General features: G+C 33.3%; 1 protein-coding gene and 1 long non-coding RNA gene across 2 annotated transcripts in view; both read right to left on the bottom strand.

The window, feature by feature from the left end:
• Window positions 1-21,158, bottom strand: part of LOC126869686 (leishmanolysin-like peptidase) — a 219,130-nt gene that overhangs the window by 131,701 nt on the left and 66,271 nt on the right. The window lies entirely within an intron of this gene.
• Window positions 13,155-21,158, bottom strand: part of LOC126869692 (uncharacterized) — a 68,725-nt gene continuing 60,721 nt past the window's right edge. The window contains exon 3 of the long non-coding RNA XR_007690972.1: window positions 13,155-19,523. This is a non-coding gene — a long non-coding RNA (uncharacterized LOC126869692). The remainder of the gene's footprint in view (window positions 19,524-21,158) is intronic.

Genomic DNA, 21,158 nt, shown 5'->3' with positions numbered 1-21,158 from the left:
CAATATGGAATTGTGCATTTTCAATCACGCCACATTTTATATGTGACTGATATCAAAATATATTTAATTATGTATAGTAATATAATTTCTCTACTATTATTTATGATATTACATCAAATTAATTTTTATCAATGGATTAAATATTGATGAGTCACAATTAAATCCAACAAAATTTATTTTTCAATCATAAGGTTTCAAGCATTTAATTAAATCCATTACATCTTGATCTATATACTATTCACTTCCGAACAACATTTAACATAACAATAGTAAGTTCAGAACATTTATCGTGTTCTGCCTAAAATCTGGCGTTTACGTAAACGGAAGCAATACGAAAGCAACGACATAATCGATCGAAACTTGCATGCCAGACCGCTTTTTGTTGTGCATTCTGCTATTCGCTGTGCCAAATTAGAACTCGTTCGACCTCACTGAACTCATAAACAAATTATCTCTTTCGCTGCTTACGATACTTTCCTCTCTCTAAAATAAATCTTCTCAATAAGAAAAAATTTAACTTTATTTATAGCTAGATAATATAAATGTTCTGATACGTATGCAGTTACATCATCGATACAAACGTCAAGTTAAACAACCTTTTTGCAAATTTCATTACTCTATCATACCATCATTATTACATTTACAGACATACGTGCTATCGGAATATTTTAACATTTGATAACTAGTAAAGTATAGAGAAGAAGGGCATGAGAGTTTGAAAAGGCGGTTAAGTTTTACGTGACATGTATACACACGTAGGTTCTGTCGAAAGGGAATAAATTTCAATGTTGCAATTCGAAGCTGGCTGGTCTGATTGAAACGAAACCACTGTAAACCCACTCGTCGCGAAATGATCGTAAGCTTCACGAATCCTTGAAATTCTACGAAACGTAAGATAGCAAGGTTGAGTCACGAACCTCGATGAAAGACAGAACGAGGTTAATCCACGTGCAGCTCTTCGGCTCACGAAGTAGCTCGCTCGACAAATTTGATTTTAGCGACTGAGTACACTTGATATGCGAAAATCACTTCCGCAATACGAATTATAAACGTTATACTACGCGTCTCGAGATAAGTTTAAATCAATCGCCTTTGGCACAACTTGTTCCTCTTCGGTTGAAATTTCTCTGAATATCTTCGAATTCGATGATTATGCGCATTACCTACAGTAATACTTCAATCTCTTGGATGAAAAGATAGAGTTATTTTTTATTTTTCCATCTTATTTATTTCAAACGCATTTTATGAGAAAAATAATATACACCTTTCTAACTATTACAACAGTTACAGAGTATGAGATAAATCTTTGAAATGATTAAAAACTCGTTAAAACCTTTAAGAATTATCTGGTTTGAAATCTAGAAAAATAAAGAATCCATATATTCAATCTCATAATGAAAATTGCAAAATGTAGAACAACCTATTGTTCTATACGTATTTTTTAAACTGAATCTCCGATAGGGTAACTGTATTAACAGGAAAATATATTAATTGCTTTTAAATAGATCGCAATATTAAATAGCATTTTACAAGATCTTCGAAATAATTGTAAAACATTGGAGCACCGATAATTGATTAAAAGAATGTTAACACAAATTGATCCGATGGGGCTTAATCAATCAAATGATATCTATTTGCTGTTTGTTTAACACGAGGTAGAACCGTGGTGTAGAGGCTAAGTTTCGAATACGGATTTTCTCTGTGTTGCAATTAACGTCTAGCTCGGATTGCAGGTTGAATTCGACCGATACTCATTCCTCGGAACCGGCGTAACTTGACATCCAAGCCACGCGAGACGAGACGTATTTGATATCGACAACACCTTCCTGGTAATTAATTTGATGTTGCTTAATGCTAGAAACGGAAATTAGATAAGGATCTTGCTTGAAACGTCCAAACAAATGTACTAGATATACGTTGAATTAATTGTTCGAAGCTGCTGTCTCTTATGCTCATTACGCTTTCAATAATTGAGGTGATATAGAATAAAGATAAGAAAATGTATTGTATGGTATAATATATCCGTAGTAATATATAACATACAGTAAAGTGAAGTTTAATTGCAATTGAAGAAACGCGAAAAAGGAAATTCATTTCTATTCGTGAAATCAATCAATTTTAGTTCATCTAAAAAATAAAGTTAGAATTTGAAAAAATTTAACGGGAAGTTTATATATGTATATTGGTGCAAATGTATTATTCCATACGATACGTTTGCGTTCTATACAATCGTCAAAAGTTTTCTCATATGTATATCTGTTCAATTATTGAGAACATAATAGCTATAACAGACAGCAGTTTGGAGTAATTAATTCAAAGTATATCTAACGCAGAATTTTCTCTTTGATGTAATTCTGCATCGTATTACTCACGGCGAATTAAACTACCTATGAAATATTTAATAACAAATATTTTATGTAGTAATATAATATATTTCATACTTTCATACAATACATTTCATGACGATAAAATACAGATAATTGTCGAGACACTGAATATTAATATTGACAATTAATGAAATACAGAGTCCGCTCGAATAACATGTAAAAGCGAAAAGATGTAAAACAACATTTTTTTCATTCTCGGAATAGTTTTCGAGAAAAATAAATTTGGGAATTTATTACATGCATTTACTACGGCGATTCTTAACTAAACATGTTCAAACTCTATTTCCTTGAAGATGAAGTCTTAAATAGAGAAATTTTATTCTACATTTTCGATTTATTTTCACACGTATAATAACCTACTGTCGATTACATAGTTCTGTCCAGTCCAAAATTAACCATGTTCAAGTATTCTTGATAAATATTCAAACTTGATTTTTTCAAGAACGAAGCCAGAATGAAAAGACGATTATTTTATATTCTTTTCCAATCTTTCCGCAAGGAATCACGTTGTGTCCGCTTTCACATGTTGTTCGGCTGAACCCTGTGCAAGTAGCCGTACCATTTCGCAGAATTCCAACAATACAAAGTTAAATATTGTTTAATTAAAATCTAATTGCATATCTGAATCCAGTAATAACAGTTGACTTTATTACAGTAATGCTACGAAAATGTAATTACAGTAAGAAACTATTTAATTTTAATTTAGACTAAAATACGTGATTATGTAATTTCCTCATCGATTACTAATTAAATTACAATTATTTTAATTTTTTTAGCATTATTCGATTAAAGCTATATAGATTTTCGTTTATTTCTACCTCTCATCTAGACCATTTTAGCTTCTTTTTCGCGAAATCTGACATAGAAGTGAACTTACACCGGATTTTTAGCTGATGAGAAAAGCGGATAGCCGGAAATTGTCGAACTCGGCACTTTGTTCGTATAAAGGAACGAAAAAGGAGCGATTGCGTGCACCAATCGTAAAATAACTCTTTCCAGTAACGACAGGTATACTATAAAAATCGATCTTGGTTTCCTGCGCTCGCTCTGAGGAATTCGAATTGGTAGAAAAGTACATCTCCGCTAAATTGTCTACACAACATTTCAGCACGTTATAATAGCACAGAAATTATATCATATAAAGCTTCGTAAGGAAAAATACAATATATCATAATAATATAATAACATCAACAGGAAGGTTCAATCATATTGTTTATATTTTCGTGACTACTTTAATTTTATTTTTGTTCTTAATTTTAATATCCGTTTATGTATCTGCATCATGTGCACTATTTAGTTTATATCCATGATAAATTAACAATATTAGATATCATCAGTCACATTAACATAAAGCGATGATCTGATTATTAGATACAAAATTATTCGTTCCATTGAGATAAACAATTTTCCGTGATTTTAAGATAGCAATGTTGAAATCACACCAAATAAATAATAATTGTTCTTCATTTTCTTCAACGTTAAGAAATTTTCTAACAATAATGAAATATAATTCGAACAAATATGACCCAAGAAATGCAATAGGGCGAATGTTACTCGTGTTACTTATTGGCAGCAGGGGTTACAATACGAATTTAATACCCTTAGATCTGTTTCAAGGAACTAGATATTGAGCTTTGTCTCGTGGGCGGACGCAAAACTTATTGCACGTAATTTGAAATGATCGTTTCTCTCGACCTCGATAAAGAATAAGCGTGTCATAAAATCAAAAGTTTCAAGGGGCAACAGGGAAATTAGTTTTTATTAACCCTAAAAAATCGCGGCTCATATATGGCGAAAATTCTCGAGAGATTTCTGCACGAAACTTTTCGTGGAAGTTTCTTCAACTTTGTTCACCGTCAAGGAGAAAGCAAGTTGGACCTTTACAAAATTATTGTACAAAATTATTCGTTCTATTGAGATAAACATTTTTCCGTGATTTTAAACATACGGGTATCCTTGAATAAGTAACCAAATTTTATGAACGCGTTGACATATGAATAGAAAAAATAACGATGTTGTCATTCATATTGAAGCGCATATGACACAACAATGTAGTAATCTCTATTGAATTTCTATTGAACCGGGAAACGAATATTGAAAATTATTTTCGAATGTATTCTCTATGGTATGGCATACGCGGAGATTTTTGAAGTCTCAAAAATATGTCACTCTATTTAAAGTATATTTTTTTCCATTTTCCGAAAAATAATTTAACAAAAATCATACGCCAGAAAATCGGCGACAAAGCAACGTGTTAATTTATTTTTCCTAATTAATTACTTTTTAATTAAATTAACTATGAATGTTTCATATATTTTTATATCGTACGCGTTCTCTGTTTAGTTTATAGTTTATTTTATATTGACTTATCTACTATTCCACTTAAATACAATTATTTGAAGCGAAATAAGTATAAACATTAAGAAACTATCAACGCCAATGGAAGACTCTCAAAAATGTGCAGTTTTAAAAGATTTCAAATAAACAATTGTTCGAAGTATACCGATAAGTAAATACAAATCTTAAAGTTCTTGAAACAGAAGCAGGAACAAAATAACAGGAACACGCACGGGAGAATGTAACGACTAACTGTAACGAAAAAATTAAAATAAATACGATGAACCGTGCGTCTAATTTCAATTTCTACCCGGCTCTTTCTCGCTCATCTCCAGTTTAATTAAATTTGTTTAGAGGTAAGATAGCGTTGGTAGTAGTGTTGGCAATGGTTGAAGATGCTACAGTCGTTTTCGTTCACCGTGCACGAATACTTGGCAGCCTTGGCACTTCCTCTCTTACCAAGTCACACGGTTCAATTCCGTCGTAAGGAGGAAAGACGTCAAGATGGAACTTTTTCCCCGACCTTCGTACCGACGAAATTTTTTTGCCGAAGAAGAGAAAGATTCTCATTGGGGTGGAAATCCCGTAAGGGGTTGCAATTTCACGAGACCCCTGTTTTTAGGATCGTTCTCGCCCGAAGTAGTTACTCGCCAAAGTAGACGAAGGAAATTAGAAAATTAGAAATTAGAAAAAATCTGATGGAATAGTACAATCTAAAGAGAATAGATAGGTCGCGTGTGCGTTATTTATTTTTCCTGATACTCGGGATCATTAAGAAATTAACTAGGCAAAATTGCAAGAAGGAAATTATTCTAAAACTATTTTAGCTAAATCCTAAATCCAAGAGATTTTATAAATTAGAAACAGAAAGGTTGGTTCCTAAGTAGGAACATATTTTGGGTAGATATTTATGCGATAGAAATATCGATTTAATTTTTTATATCGATATAATTTTTTAATAAATTTCATATGTGTAGCATATTTTGATATCACAACTAATAAACAAATATTTTCATGTTTCTCTCATATATCGCGATATACTCTCGATATACTCTCGTGTTCGAGAGTATGGAATCACTTTGTATTCCATAGAATCCACAGAATAAAACAATAACGTGAACCAGCTTAGAATTCTGATATCTTAGAAAATTTGTCACCATGAAAGATTCATTATATACTGTCTTTTATTTACATCTACGATTGTTGAAACGTGTAATGAGAGTCAAGGTGCAAGAATATGGTGCAATATAGTAATATAGATGTCGATATAGTCTCAGACAGATATGATCGATGTTTCAAACGTTTAATGTTACCAAGATTTTGTTATAAGCGTATAAAATCCAATTTGGGTGCAATTTGTAAATGGTTCATGAATCGAATTTCATTTAACCATTAGTTTGAAATTGTAGTATTTATATACTCGGAAGTTAGTAGCTCGGTAAGTGGTATGAATAAAATTGACTACATCGAGTATATTCGTAATTATCGTCACGATGTTCGTCTAATTGCTACATCAAAAAAGGAGCTGGTAGGCTACGTTCGGACTAGTATGCCATCGCGTGCGATGCCAACACGCAACTAAACCGTATATACCATACGTCAATAGGAGGTCTATCATGATAAGGAAGCAAGACGCGGAATGCAACTACTCAATGTGGTTTTTCAAGTATTCAAAGTTAACGTTACATAAAGTAAATGCTATTATTTCTTCTGTGTATAAAGCTTTTCAACACGGTAGATATATATGAGTTTCGAAACATTGTTAGCCGCGCGGTGTGAACACATTTACGTGCATACAATACCTCACAAAATTATTTGACCATTTACCATATAGGAAACTCTTATATGCTTTAAATTAATTGCGTTTCGTCCGCAGATTCTAGATTATATATTCAAGAACATATAGAAGATAATTTCCAAGATTTTTGGGAAGAAACTTTTGCAGGAATTAAAATTTTAGAATGTTTGTTAAATTCTAAATCGCGGAGATTTTATGAATTAGAAACAGAAAAGTTACGGTAGTTTGTAAGTAGAAATACATGACATAAAACGAGACAATATACATCGATTGGCTTAGCTTATAATGTTTTTCTGTAATTTCATATCAAATATTCGGTAAAAAGAAGAAGACGAGAAACACATTATATCATACGCGTAATGTTATTGTATTTTCTGATATTACTGCATATGTTATTATATGATATTTAAATATCATAATGATAATATTATTGCGTTCCAACATAGAATTTACTAATTCTATAAGTCTGCGCTTCTAATGCATAAAAAAAAAGACGCGAGAAGGTCAATTCCAGAGAACATTTATTCCATTCTAAGCAACAATGTCAATTGCACTGTACATATAAGAGGAAACAGGAGACGTTGATACTTTTTATTGATCGTGTCGATCTACTGGAATAGATGTGATATTTTCTCATCTGGTAAAATTCCAGAGCAGCAGGTCAATCGGTATAACCTTGCAAGAATCAGCGTTATGCTCAGTATGTTGGCATAACGCAAGCACGGCAGTAGGATTCGGGGATAGCAAGGATTCAAGATGGAAAGGAGAGTGGGGAAAGATTTTCGATGCTTCGCTTTACATACTAAGCTTTGTAATATCCTTTGTATTATGCTCGACTCTCCAAGCTTCCCCTATACTCGGTCACCCTCGTGAACAGCAACAGCGAATCTACATATGGATCCGCGGTGTGTTGCAATCCTGCGTTAGGTTATCGCAATTTGCATCTCACGTGGTAATGAGTTGGTAGGGATTTAACATTATGGAAGGACCTAGGATGGAAAAAGAGTTATGGCGAACCTCTTGCTGTTTCGTGTACACGTCGTCGTCTCATTTTATTTTTAAATTACTTCCCGGCTCTTTATGAAAGGGAGAACTGTATGGTAACGTACCATTACAAGGAACATGATATACATAAAACAATATGATCGGATTTATGTCATTATCTTTTAACATGCTGTAAGAAGAAGATTGTAGTTTTCATAGCATTAAATTGATTCCATGTTTTTATAGGTATCATTCCAATCTTATTAATTATTGGAATTAACTATCAGCGTATTTGATCATTTTTATCAATACGATACGAGAGTCTATATTGTGGATTAGAAAAATTCGCCACTTGGTGACATAGATTTTATAATTATAAAAATTATATCTGTAACTAAAATTCAAAATCGTATCGATGATTTGTTAGATAGAAAAGATCTGACCATTAAACATATTAAAATATAGTTTAGGAAGGAGATATGAAAATATATTGTCTCTTAAATAATTTTACCGACCTAACGATTAGAAATTTCAAATTGAATAAATTTCTAACATCTAATGCAACGTCAAAATTCGACGATATAGTTTTCGTGTGATAGATAGAAGACTACGAGAATGCGTTAGAGAAGCAGGAACCAACTTGTCTGCCCTGCTTCATTCTATTCAATGGTCGCGACCGCGGTGGTAACTCTGCCATGAAATTAGACCGGCTGTTTCCAATTTTCACTATTTCGACTAGTTGTAGTAAATAATTGCCCGTCATTTTGCACCATTTGGAGTAAGTGGCTGCCCGTGAAATGGATGTGAAGTGAAATCTGCCAAATCGACCTCTCCTCCACCTCCTCGAGCCTATCTTCCTTTTCGAATGATATTCACCCTCGAGAATTTATCTCTGGCGAATGCACGATAGTAATAGTATCGTTCATCGTATCAATCGTGTCTTCAAGAAAGGTCAAAACTGTCCGTGTGAAAGTACTTCAACATTTTAAATATAGAATGAAGATGCCCTTTTACTCGGCTTTTAAAAATTTTACGAAGCGTCATAAATTTATCATTTATTTCTAAAAGATTTGTATATAAATACCTCTGAGAGTGACAGGTTATTTCCTTTCCTCATTTAAGTAATTTCTATATCTCTTCCTTTTGTATCTGTTTCTTCACTCGCATTAAAGCAATTTCTTTTAGCCGCCAAAGAAAGTCAAAATTAAAAATGTTAACGCTGTCATTTCATAAATTTTAATTAAAGGCTCTTCGTATATAAGAATAATTTACACGTACATATATATATATATATATATATATATATATAAAATATAAAATATAAATATATATAAGATAGCACATATTAGAGAACAGATTACACTTGCTACTCCTGTGCAAAGCATTTAACAAGGTTTACTTCAAGTCCTCACATTTTCTTGGTTCTCCCTTGAGATAAGTTTCTCTCCATCCACTCCATTAATTCCAACCGGAAAAAGTGAACGAGTAGAGGGCTGCGCGACGTAGGAACATTCCGTATGAAGTAAAACGAGTGTAATTCACTTACGACGCTATGGTACACTTGGATATGGTATTGCATTAACATAAGCTTCAAACTATTTGGCGGAATTAGCTTTAGATTCGAACTAAATAAACTTATTTAATGGTGATAACAATAAAAAATCCTTTCTATTATATTTATTGAATTGCTTTCTGATATAATTCCAATCTACATGTAAATGTAATAACAGCCTATTGATTGAAAAAATATACATTGACTGTGATATGTGTTTGCCGTAGTTAAACATATCTTTTAACGAAAGTTAAGAATTGCAAGAATTATCACAATCTTGTGTGGATCTGAAAATTGGGGAAGATTACGCCTTACAAATTGGTCGTAATTTTTGCGTCAATGAAACAAACGTATAGTAGGACCAAAAAATAGCAAGTTCAATTATCTACACATTTTCTAAAATTAGTTTTAAAGCTGTTTCTACTTGAATGTCACTTGGAATCCGACGAAAGGATATAATTTATCCTATGCAATACCTTAATTACGTGGCTAGTCCTTGACACTTCACAGACTCTCACTGAAATTAGGTTCGTGCCTGTTCATTGTTTGCTCCTTGGGTCTAGAAAAATTATCACCGCTAATGTTTCTTCTAGATTTATAAAGAATCTGTGTTTAAAGAAGAAACAATATTCTTCGATAAAATCCCAAGACTACACCATCTGAAGAAGGAAGACCTAAGAACGAAGTTTTTAAAGTTGTCTTCTATACAAGAAAAATTGTTACTGGAGCATGATCTGGCGGTAAAAATTTCCTATACTGTAAAATAATATTTAAAAAAAGGCTAAAGTAAAGTAAGTAAATCGTTGAAATGGAAAAAGGACCAATAGTCAAACTTCGATTCACAGATTAATGAATTAAAGTAGCGTTGCATTTTGCATATTTATTGAATAAAAGAAAAAGACATTCTTATCGACGAAAGTAAATTTATCTGTTCTAAACTGAATTAAGATATGTACGCAGACTACTATATTGATCAGAAGCATAATAAAAAATTAATTAATCCAAATGGATCGGTGTTTGCGCCGGTTTTATTTTTCGTATTGGGAACACGATCGATCGTCCCATTTATTTAAGTATAGTGATAGAATTTAATATGAGGCAAGAAATAACAATCCTTAATGAACATCCTTATAATATCCTGCTTGCGCGGCTGTGGTGTAGATTTGGAAATAGACCATGTAAGATATCTATCACCTCTATTAGGTGCTCTGCATAGTAAATAGAATATATGTATGCTTGAGAGTTGACTGGAGAAGCATAAGCCCAATAGGCCGCCATCTTAATAGAATCAGGATGATGCTCAGACTGTCTAAGCAGCTATGTCTCGCACTCCCTTAGCTGTCGTCGTCTTCGAATATTCGGAGAATCCTTCTTACTTTCCGCAATGAATCGTTCCCTCTCTGCACAAAGCATTCTAACTGCGTTTTCGTGATTACATGACCTACTTCTCTCTTCGATAATGACCTCGCATTTCTTCCTTTTACTTTTAATATAACGCACTTGCAGGAGATTTTTTGTCCTCTTTTATTCTTACCAATTTTTAAGTTAAACGTCAGTTACTGGTTAAGCATGTTTAACTGGTTAATTAATAAACATATAATAATAATAAAAATGGTTAATTAACGTTGAATATCGCATCGATTAATATAGATACATTTATAATAATTGAAAATTGTTTTCGAATAACAGCTATTTTTGTCATGTAGTTTATTCAAGAACTGTCTCGCTACGTGATTAAGATGCAACACATCATCGTGAATAAACTAAATGAAATTCATGATTTCGAATGACACATCCTCCGCTGATATTTTTTATATGTTTAACGATAAAATAATTTCAGTGAAATAAATAAAATAAATTTATCATTAGGAGATGCGCTGTCACGTGAAAATTATTTTGATTAAATATTGCGCATATATGTGGTATTGAAAAAAGACCGTATATGTGCGGTCGCAGATTCATTTTATAAAACGTTTTATACGCATCAACGTAACATCCATAAAAAATTGCATGAGTAAAACCATGTCCTCTCGGTTAAAAATATAAAAAACTAGACTTCAGACAAGATTTCGTTTGTGACCGTACAGCGATTAATGTGAAATCCTTATTAGCACAATGAAGCTATTTACAGTTCTATGATTTTTATGAGGTTCTTCATTCGAAATTTATAACTTAATAATAAATCGATCATTTCTTTGCTAGAAAATATATTAGAAAATGATAAATAAATATAATAATTGCTCGATAGACAAATTATAGAAAATTAAATATGTGAGGCGATCGTCGATGAAGGTGCCCACAAGAAATACTCTTGATTTTCAATAATGACGTTTATTAAACTTTTAACAATTAACAACAAATAACGATTAACCACGATTAACGATTAACAATGAACTATCAAGAGTCAATAACCGTTTCTCTAATTGCGTTTGATCCTCGATATCCCCACTACGCGCGCGTTTATTAGAAGTCCGCGACGGTTGCCGCGTATGCATTCTTTCGAATATTCGGCGAAAGAACCGTAGGGATATCGATGGTACATTAGGCCTGTCGGCCTTACGCTTTGAAGGTATAGCGCTTTGTGTCCGTGGTCGAGTGCCGCCACATATGTTCCTATCTTCTGTAATGAATATGTAAAATTCAGCTGGTTTTTACCTGATGATTAAATTTGTTATATCGGTAAAATATAGACGAATAGAGAAAGGAAACTATGTATTTATAGCGGCACGTGAGGTCAATTCAAATCATGTTGTTGTTTTGCCTCGAAGTATCAAGATCGTTAGAATACACGTAATGTAAGATTAAATAAACTCTGAGCAAAATAATGTCGCCGCCACGTGCAACCGTCGAACAAAGACGAATTTGAATTTTCCGACTCTCTCCCGAGCAGTATAAATAAGTGGACACGATCGTAAGAAAATGAGTTACAGTCAGTTTTCGATCAGTTATCAACCAGTTATCAACGAATTATCAGCGATCTAATTAACGAGTCATTAGCGATCCTATTTTACGACTTATACGCTGCCTTAGCGAATCGGTTAGTACGAGCGTCTTTGCGAGCATTATGTGTATACTAATTTATCATTTTAAATACATTCGACGGTTTCAACAATGAGCAATCTCGTCCATTAAACCTCACCGACCAACCGCCCTCTACACATAAACCTCTACATATTTAGCAAAACTTTAGGTTAAAATTGTTAATGTCCATGTAAAATCGATTGGATGAGTATAAAAAATATTTTTTCAATAAGTTGATTAAAATAATCGTATCAAGCAAGCGACTATCGCGTTGCCTGGAATATGGATCACATTTTTCTATTATTCAACTTATCGTCCCATTTCCTTTCGTTCTTAAATTTTTCATTTCGTCCTCTGATTCTTCCGTTGTTTGTACGGAACATAAGCGATCGTCACCGTAGTTCACCCTTTCATTTACCTCTTTTCGATATTTTAATATTCGTGACGAGAGATCAATTCCCACCCACCTAGCCTCACCGTTTCCACAGACCTACCACTTTTGTGAAATATTCATGATGCTTTCGCGCATTTCGCAGAAACTCGAGAAAGAAAACACGGTCGTTCGTATAAATTGGAAAAACTGATAAAGAACGTAGAAACGAGGCGATCAAAAACAGAAAATACTATTAAGTAGTATTTGCTTTGTAGCCTATGAAAATCATGCTTTTAATATGTAATCACTTTTTTAGAGAGCTGGGAAGCCATCAGCTAACAAGCAACGATTGCACGAAATGTTTCCAATGGAAAAGAACTCTATGGTATTTTGTGAGAAATATAATAATGAGAAATGAATTTGTTAATGAAAAATACCCTTTAGCAAGTGCAGAACGCTGCATCTACTTAAATGCGGTAATTTATAAACCAATTAGTGTGTATAGTACACTTTGTTCAAGAAATTCGTAGAATGCCATCAGCAAACTGTGAGCCAATGTTAGCAACAAGTTCTCGCATTGATAAATTATTTTTTAACATTAAACTTTCTAAACGACCGATACTAAGCTCTTCGGTGATTATCCGGACAGTGAATCACTGATTTGATAACACAAGTTCATGAACACGTTCAAAGCTTTCATCTTCCACATTTTCTCTTCCTTCTTCTTACTCGCCATCCATTTGTAAATGGTTGTTGGCTTCACAGCATTCTCTTCATACGCTTCTTTTAGCATATCACTTCAATTTCGTGGTACTTTTTAGAAAGATCAAGAAATCATTTCCAAGTCGTGAGAGGGCCGAAAAAAACATAGACACGCTAAATACTTAAAGAAGTTGCCATAAACGAACATAAGGCTTACTTGAAAGAACTTTTTGAATAGGGCAGTACATGGAATAAAATATAGCGCAACAAGGAGCGTAACAAACGTCTTATAACGTTATTTCAATTTTTGTCAAATAAACGATTATTGCAGCTTATTGTAATTTCTGTACGTTATTCTGCTGTAATTATGGAACTGCATACGTTTATTACTTTATCAAATATTCTTCTAGACTATTATATCACAATATCAATTTCCTAACTCTCTTTTTAAAATAAGTATTTTCGTCTCCTTGATGATCTCTTTATATATTTTAGTAAAACTACTGGAGAATTTCCTCCTCCATTGAGAAATGGTTTTAATTTTCTAACTCTAATATACGTATATTATCAAATTTCGATAGAATTTCAAGCTAACTACAACCGATTAATAATACGAACTGCTAATCTTAATTAACCTTGTCAGAAAGAATTTATTAGAACCAAATCTCTTCGCCAATAATCAAATATCCTGATAAATTCCACAAATTCCATAACATCTCCAATTATATAATAATGTCCACTTACAGAATATCGTAATAATCGAAAGTTATTTTTCGCCGTAGGGAGAATGAGATACGATAATCACCGGAATGTTGGTCGTTAATTAACGAGAAATTAACAACGCCGGAAGGCAGTAGCTAGAAAAGCGAACTTAACGTCACGCCCCGACGATATATTAATTCAGCAACGGGCAAAGATTCTCTTGAACTACGGTAAGACTGCAGGTACCTACTCTCGAAGCTCTTTCGGATGTTAAACACGCCGGATACCATTCCTCGGTTCTTCCAGGGTCGCCACAGTCCCACCAGCGTTCATAACTCATACCGCACGACCCGGTTAGCCTAAGAGCTAGGAAAGCACATGCATCATATTGTTACATTATAGAAACGGGTCGCGTTTCTACCGCACGTACGATAGAATCTAAATCCAGAACTTAGCACTGTCACACTCCGGCAATTTCATTTTTATAATCGTATCCGCCTTATCGCCGCAACAATGTCCCTCTGGCTTCGGCCACGTTTCCCAAAATTTATGTACACGATAGTAGATTTTGAGATAACCGCGGGCTATAATCAATATCACGGTATCGTTGCTGGCAGTTTATTCGCTTCAACTTTAAACTGTATCAATCCGTGAGGCAAAAGTAAATGAAATATAGAGAGCAAATTACAAGAAGCGAAGAGCAAAGTATAAGATTGAATTTTAAATGATACAACGCGACTAAAATTCTTCTTCTTTGCTTATTCATGTAATACAGAGCGAACTTGTTTCTTGATTGAATTAAATTCATCAGCCTGAGCATTTCGAAATCACAGATTAAACATTAATAACGACAAATCAATTACGAGTTAACTCTATTCCAACTATCTGTTTTCCGTTAATTCTATTCCGACTCTGTTTTGAATATTTATGACCAGATTTGTATATAAGTTTCTACTTTCAGAGTAATAGATTGTACTGTTAACATGACTTCTTATATGTATCGTATATATTTAAAAAACTGATCAAAAATATAATAAACGTACACGAAGTACGAGCTGATTTTATTCCTCGTATATATTATTCTATATCTATGCCACTTAAATTTGTTATTCATTTTTAACTCGTACGCACTTAATTTACATTAAATATCAATCTACTATTTTTCTTCTAAAATAAATCGATCGTGTATATATATATTTCAACAGAAAATTCCAGAGGGTGTTCAGTAGAAGAAATACTATTGCATAATAAGCTAGAGAAACAAGCGAATACATATCTAACTTCAATTGAATTTTTTAAAAATGAATTCTCGTTGGGAAATATGGGAAAGACAATCGCAACGAAGTAGACGGGGAAAATGCGTTTAAACGGAGCGAAATGTCCTTCTCAGCAAATGGTCCATTAAAACGACAAGTGGGGAGGTATATTGGGATTGAGTGATATTAAGAGAACGAAAAGAAGAGTGAGTATGGAATGGAGAGAAAATTTGTATTAGGAGGCAGAGACTGAGACTCTCCCAGGAGAAAGCGGAAAGTAAAGAGAAAAGGGGCAGAGTAGATTTATTATGCTATGGGACAGAGTACCTGTAAGTAAACGGGAATATTATAAAAGAATATTATAATCGAACACGAAAACGTTGAAATAATTTCAACTTCTAATGGAATTTTCATAATGTGAAATATTTTCATCGAACAAAATCGGCGTTCAAGTAATTTCGATTTGTACTGAAATTTATATAATAAGAAATACATAAGATCGAAACCGTAAGTAACCAATTACAAATTAAGAATGCAATATTTTAATAGATACCTGTACTAGTAATTTCGTCTATAGTATTCAAAGCTACAGGTAACACGCACGCATGTTACAGCCATTTAGCTACAAAACCCATTCTCAGATAAAAGAAAATACAAATAAAGAAGGAAAAATAAAAAATGAATATTTAACAATTATCTTCCTATTTTGTGTCACATAAATTAGTAATTTCAATATACTTTATTATTATACGATTGAAAGAAACACATACCAAAGGGTTAATTAAAGTAATAATAATTTTTGTTCTTATACCACGTATAAATCTCTCCAGTAAATATACATTTCTTTATGCCGTGTTGCAAAAAACCGCAAGGTAATTGGTGCGTTTTGAGATCAGGCTATGGAGTGAATGTTACGGTCTATAGCAAAGAAAAACCGATTCATTTGAAATCGCTATCCTGGAGGACATCAAAGGGATTGAGAGCGTACGTTGCGTGTAATGTGAACAGAATCGCAGCTAGGCATTTTGAACACTCAGTGTACAAGGGTAAAGGTCTTTCATACAGGGGACAAGCGAAGCGCAAAACTACTTTTTTCATCATCTTTTATCTGCGCTTATGGAGCGGCACGATCATACAATTTATACGATGGTAGGAATTGTGTTATACCCTGTTTCTCAGTTAATAGTTTATTAAACGTTCTTTTTTATTATAAATTTAAGCTTTTACAGGCACACGCACAATCGCTTTTTATCTGCATTTAATATACAGCGGCTACCAAAGATATTTATACACCATTGTATTTGTTACATATATACACACTGTATTTTAGAAAATTTTACTAAATTTTACTAAAGTCAACAAAAAACGAGCATTTGCTTGGTTGGTCTAAATGCGCCATTACAACGTGTAACACTGGATGTTGCAAATTACAAGAAATAATCAAGGAGCTGGTACAAAAATTATGAAACAGGGGCTTAGCTTTCTAGTAGATTAAAAATTATACCTTGTATTACTTTATATTAAACATTTTCAATCTTCCAAAGTGAAACTGCACTTTTACCATAATATCTGCATAGGCGAAGGTAAATAAGAGTTGAATGATAATAAAAAAAGTATTAGCCCAAGAAATATAATAAAAACCTAATTAAAATTTTCACAATTAAGCTTTCCATGTAAATGCGATAAAGCAATTAAACACTGAAAATAAGGATTTAATATTTACTACGTTCCGCAGTGCGACGTTTGAATGAGCATTCGGGGAAAAAGATCAAAATTCGCTGGCTACGTTCGCACGTTCGCAGACCAGGTACGCGCGTTCGCAGGCCAGGTGCACAGCCAATGTTCTCACGGTGCGGCATTTAAATGAGAATTCGGGACAAGGATCAAAAAATATATATAATCTGCAGTTTTCCTGAAACCTGATACGTTTGTTTTAATATTTTCTCTACTTCCTGGCTCCGTTTAAATATCATTTCCTTTTTTTGTCTAACCATACACGGTGATGTTTAACCAAATAGTGCCAATGCCGGGAACAATCTCTCCATTTTTTCGTAAATATCATGCAGAAACCATTTATCCTGCCTTCCATTTCGTCAGTTTTTGTGCATTTAGCGATGAACGAAGTTTTTGTGTAACTTTACACATTTTTGTGGAATAAAAGAGAAATTCGCTCTTCAATCGAATCGCGATTACGACTAGATTTTATTGAAAAAACAAAGAACATCCATTGTAGCAGTTTATAGTAGAAAAAAATTATACAGCAATGTAACGCAATACCTTCTTGACACAGAACAATCAAAATTAAAGGATGATCTTTTTTTAATAACTTTACGTAAATTCTTCTATTAACAAAGATTGAGAAATTGATTAATCAGATAGTATAAGAATTTACATAAAGTTAGATGAACAAAAGAAATAACAATGAATGTATCATTTTAAATTAAAATTTTGAAACCGGTGATTTAACCGAGCCTGGCAAGATTATCATATTGTTAAACTGCTCTTTAAAGAAAGAAAGACATTTTTACATCGGAAATTTAAATTATACATATCTTCGCTCAACTTCTCCATATCTAATTCTCCGTATGTAACACTATTTAACAAGAATTAACAAAGAAGAATATATAATGAACGAATATGCTAAGTCTCAAGTGAATCAGAGTTCGATGTACAAACTATCTTTACTAATCCTCTTTTGAAGGGAATTATCATTTACATTTATATTACATATTTACAGACTGATGATTTAATGGAATAATAAAATTGACATCAAACAACAATTATTTCCATCTTCGTCTACCGCATATCGCGCTGTGATATCGTCGCTGTTAACATTGCGTAGAAAGTTTCCGAATTATAGGAACTCTGGAAAAGAGTTTTTCGAGAAGGAAAGAATGTTACATCAGAAAGTGACGCATGGCAGCTTGACGAATCTAGCCTTCTGCGACACGAGTTCGCACACCACTTGGTGGATATTGAATTTTGTTAGAGGAGGATTTCTTCCACAAAGCTAACGCAAGGTGAACCGTGAATCGAGTAACAAGCTAGGCGTCACACGGTTACCGCTTTGACGCTACGCAGAAGCTGTGCCAATACACGCGAACCAGCATAAAGGCGCGAACGCAATCAATGTTGCTGTTTCTCCCTTCCTATCCTTCCTGTTATTCGCCAGCGTTGGGTCCCTTACCGCCATTTTCGAAATCAAAAGTTCCCGACATTGCGTTAAAGCCTGCGACCTTTCAATAGAACGTACAATAGAATATTCTCGGGCTTCGTTGTACGCTCGTTGACAACGCTTTTGTGCTTCGACGTATGTATTAGATTAGCGATCTACATCGTTATACGCAATGGCAATTGAAAGCACCGCTGCAATAAAGAAATAACTCTACTGTGCGGCGATTTGAGTAAAACCAATTAAAACTCAAGCAGCTTTTCAAACGTGCAATAAATTCACGCTTTGTTGCAAACTGTTCGATTTCCGCTTCCTTGTTGCTGCAGACTGTTCAATTTCTCTTGAAAAGGTAGAACAGCGAAATTGTTTACAGCTGTTTATCGCTTGTAACCGAATTTATGAAGATCGGACTAAGATGTCTGGAAATACGTAGCTGAGATTTGGGAATATTTTTTTTCATAAGTAATTACAGAAAGAGAAATGTTGAAATAAGAAATAAGAAAAAAGCGTAAATTATCACTGGAAAAATGACAGACAAATACTAGTCGTAAGACGAAGCTCTGGTAGGAAAATGCGTCTTCGTGAACGAATCGAAGCGTTGCGTAAACAGGTCAATATCCTCAACGAGATACGAGGCGAATTAGGTCTCATTGAAAGCTTCGAACGGAGGAGGAATCGAAGCCATACGTTATCGCCAGAGTTGTAACGTTACTCAAACAATTGCAATAATCTATAAGGCATTCTCTACTAGTAAATGTCAAACGATTCATTCGCAATATCCGCATCATCGTCCAGGTTGCAGTATGATTTATTAAAAATCAACCTTTAGAAATTCTATGAATATCTCAAGAAATCAATCTGCGATTGAACAGTTTCCTGATTACGAGCATCATTTATTCTTATTTTGGGCTCAACCATATTCAAAAACTATAGATGCAAACAACCGATTTCTAGGTGTAAGCGGATTCCTTATATGCTAAAAATGATACTATACGATTATGTATATATATTAAGCGATGATTAGAGAGCAGATTCTTATGCTTCTTATACTTTGTAAAAAATTTGGAAGTGCAAAATTGCACAGAATGTACGTAATCTACAATCAATAATTTTATGAAATATTTTATACTACCGTGTTTATACTTATCAAATGGTTATACATACGAGTATGGAACTATTTAACGGGAAAGTCGATTGTGTTCCATCTATGGCGTATACTGCACAAAACGTGTTACGTACCTGAAACACATAAATATGTCGATGTTATTAACTAAAACTAGTATAGTATTAATATAATAATAGTGTAGAAATGTAGTATAGTGTAGTATCCTGGACGGATTGCCTGAGAGATATCGGGTGTGCGTTGTCAACGTTGTCATGGACTGTTGACAGCGTATTTTTAAAAGAACCGTTGTAACGAAGTTAGTGACGAATAGTGATTGTGTAAACATAGATTGATGAAACATAAAATGATATTGTAACAATCATACCCTTACCAAAGCTACTAGCACTTTCCTACAATAGTATCTGATAAAGTGCTTAAAAAATAATTTATTATATTAACAAATATTAGTAAGATGTATGATACAATATCTTGTATATACAGATGTGTCGGAGTCCATATATTAGTTTTGCTAATAATTGTCTTTTTCTCATGACCATAATTCTTTGTTACCATGCAACAAATTTCCTTTACTGCATACCGAGTTAGGAATGTGAGCGATGCACTAGATTGAGTTATATGTGTATGTACCTACGGTTGGCCATAATAGAATACCAACAAAGTGCACAAAATTCTGTTAGAGGGAACAAAAACAATTAAAAACTACGTAAAAATCCACTGTGATATATATATTGAAAACTCAGTAATATTTTCCTCGAATAATATCTGGAAGAATAAATAATACTTCACCAGGATAATACGATAATTGGATAATAAATAATATTTCTTTCGGAAGTATCGGGAAACGGTATAAGTGTTAAAGTACTTTAATAAGATAAGTACGCGAGATAAGTAAATCGTATCAACGTTACACAAAATAATACCAGTCGAATAATAACATTCTGAAGACGCACACTATACATATGTAGTTCATAAAAAAAAGAGTTACGATGTTGGAGAAACGAAACACTTTCTCGAGGAGGTCACGGCTTTCGTCTGGAAATTACAACAGTTGCACTCTGCCAGATGATGAAAGCATCAAAATTAATTGAGCGAAACTATTAATTGTAGCGATCAAAAGATAAGAAAGATAAGATTAATCTTCTCAATAAGAGATGTTATCAAATTTGAAGATATTATTTCATTTATTATAGATATATGCATTGTAACGTACTTTAGCATCTTCAAAAAATCTCATAAATGTACAAAATTCACCAGTCTAATTATATGCATCTAAAAGTAAATTAATTTCAAGAACATGCACGCGTAAAAATTCTAAATGTTAGACATCTAACGCGGAATACAAAGAACACTGTTTGAACCGAACCACGTTGCAGAATACAAGAATGTTTGCATAGTAACATTTCAGAACAATGCGTACAAATATTTGAAGAAAAATTATAAAATTCGCGAAGTATCGTTTCTCTAAAAGAAAATACAATAATGCCAGTGAAATCCATCGTGGTTCGTACACAGGAATATACTTGTGCTTACTTGGAAATTCAGAAAAGATTTCCCCTAAATCTGTTCATACTGTTGAAATTTATTGTTTATGTAAACGGAGAAAAGTTACACAAAGAGTAGTTTCAGCAGAGAATATCAGTTTTATCGCCTTCGAAATATTTTAGACGACAACAAATTTGCAACTTAGGAAAGTGAACTTTATGCCTATACATTGACGTAAACCCGTGAAGTATCCTACGTTATATGTA

This window comes from Bombus huntii, chromosome 9 (genome assembly GCF_024542735.1).
Source record: "Bombus huntii isolate Logan2020A chromosome 9, iyBomHunt1.1, whole genome shotgun sequence".
In the NCBI taxonomy this organism is placed as follows: domain Eukaryota; kingdom Metazoa; phylum Arthropoda; class Insecta; order Hymenoptera; family Apidae; genus Bombus; species Bombus huntii.
This window is presented reverse-complemented; position numbering and strand designations above follow the sequence as displayed.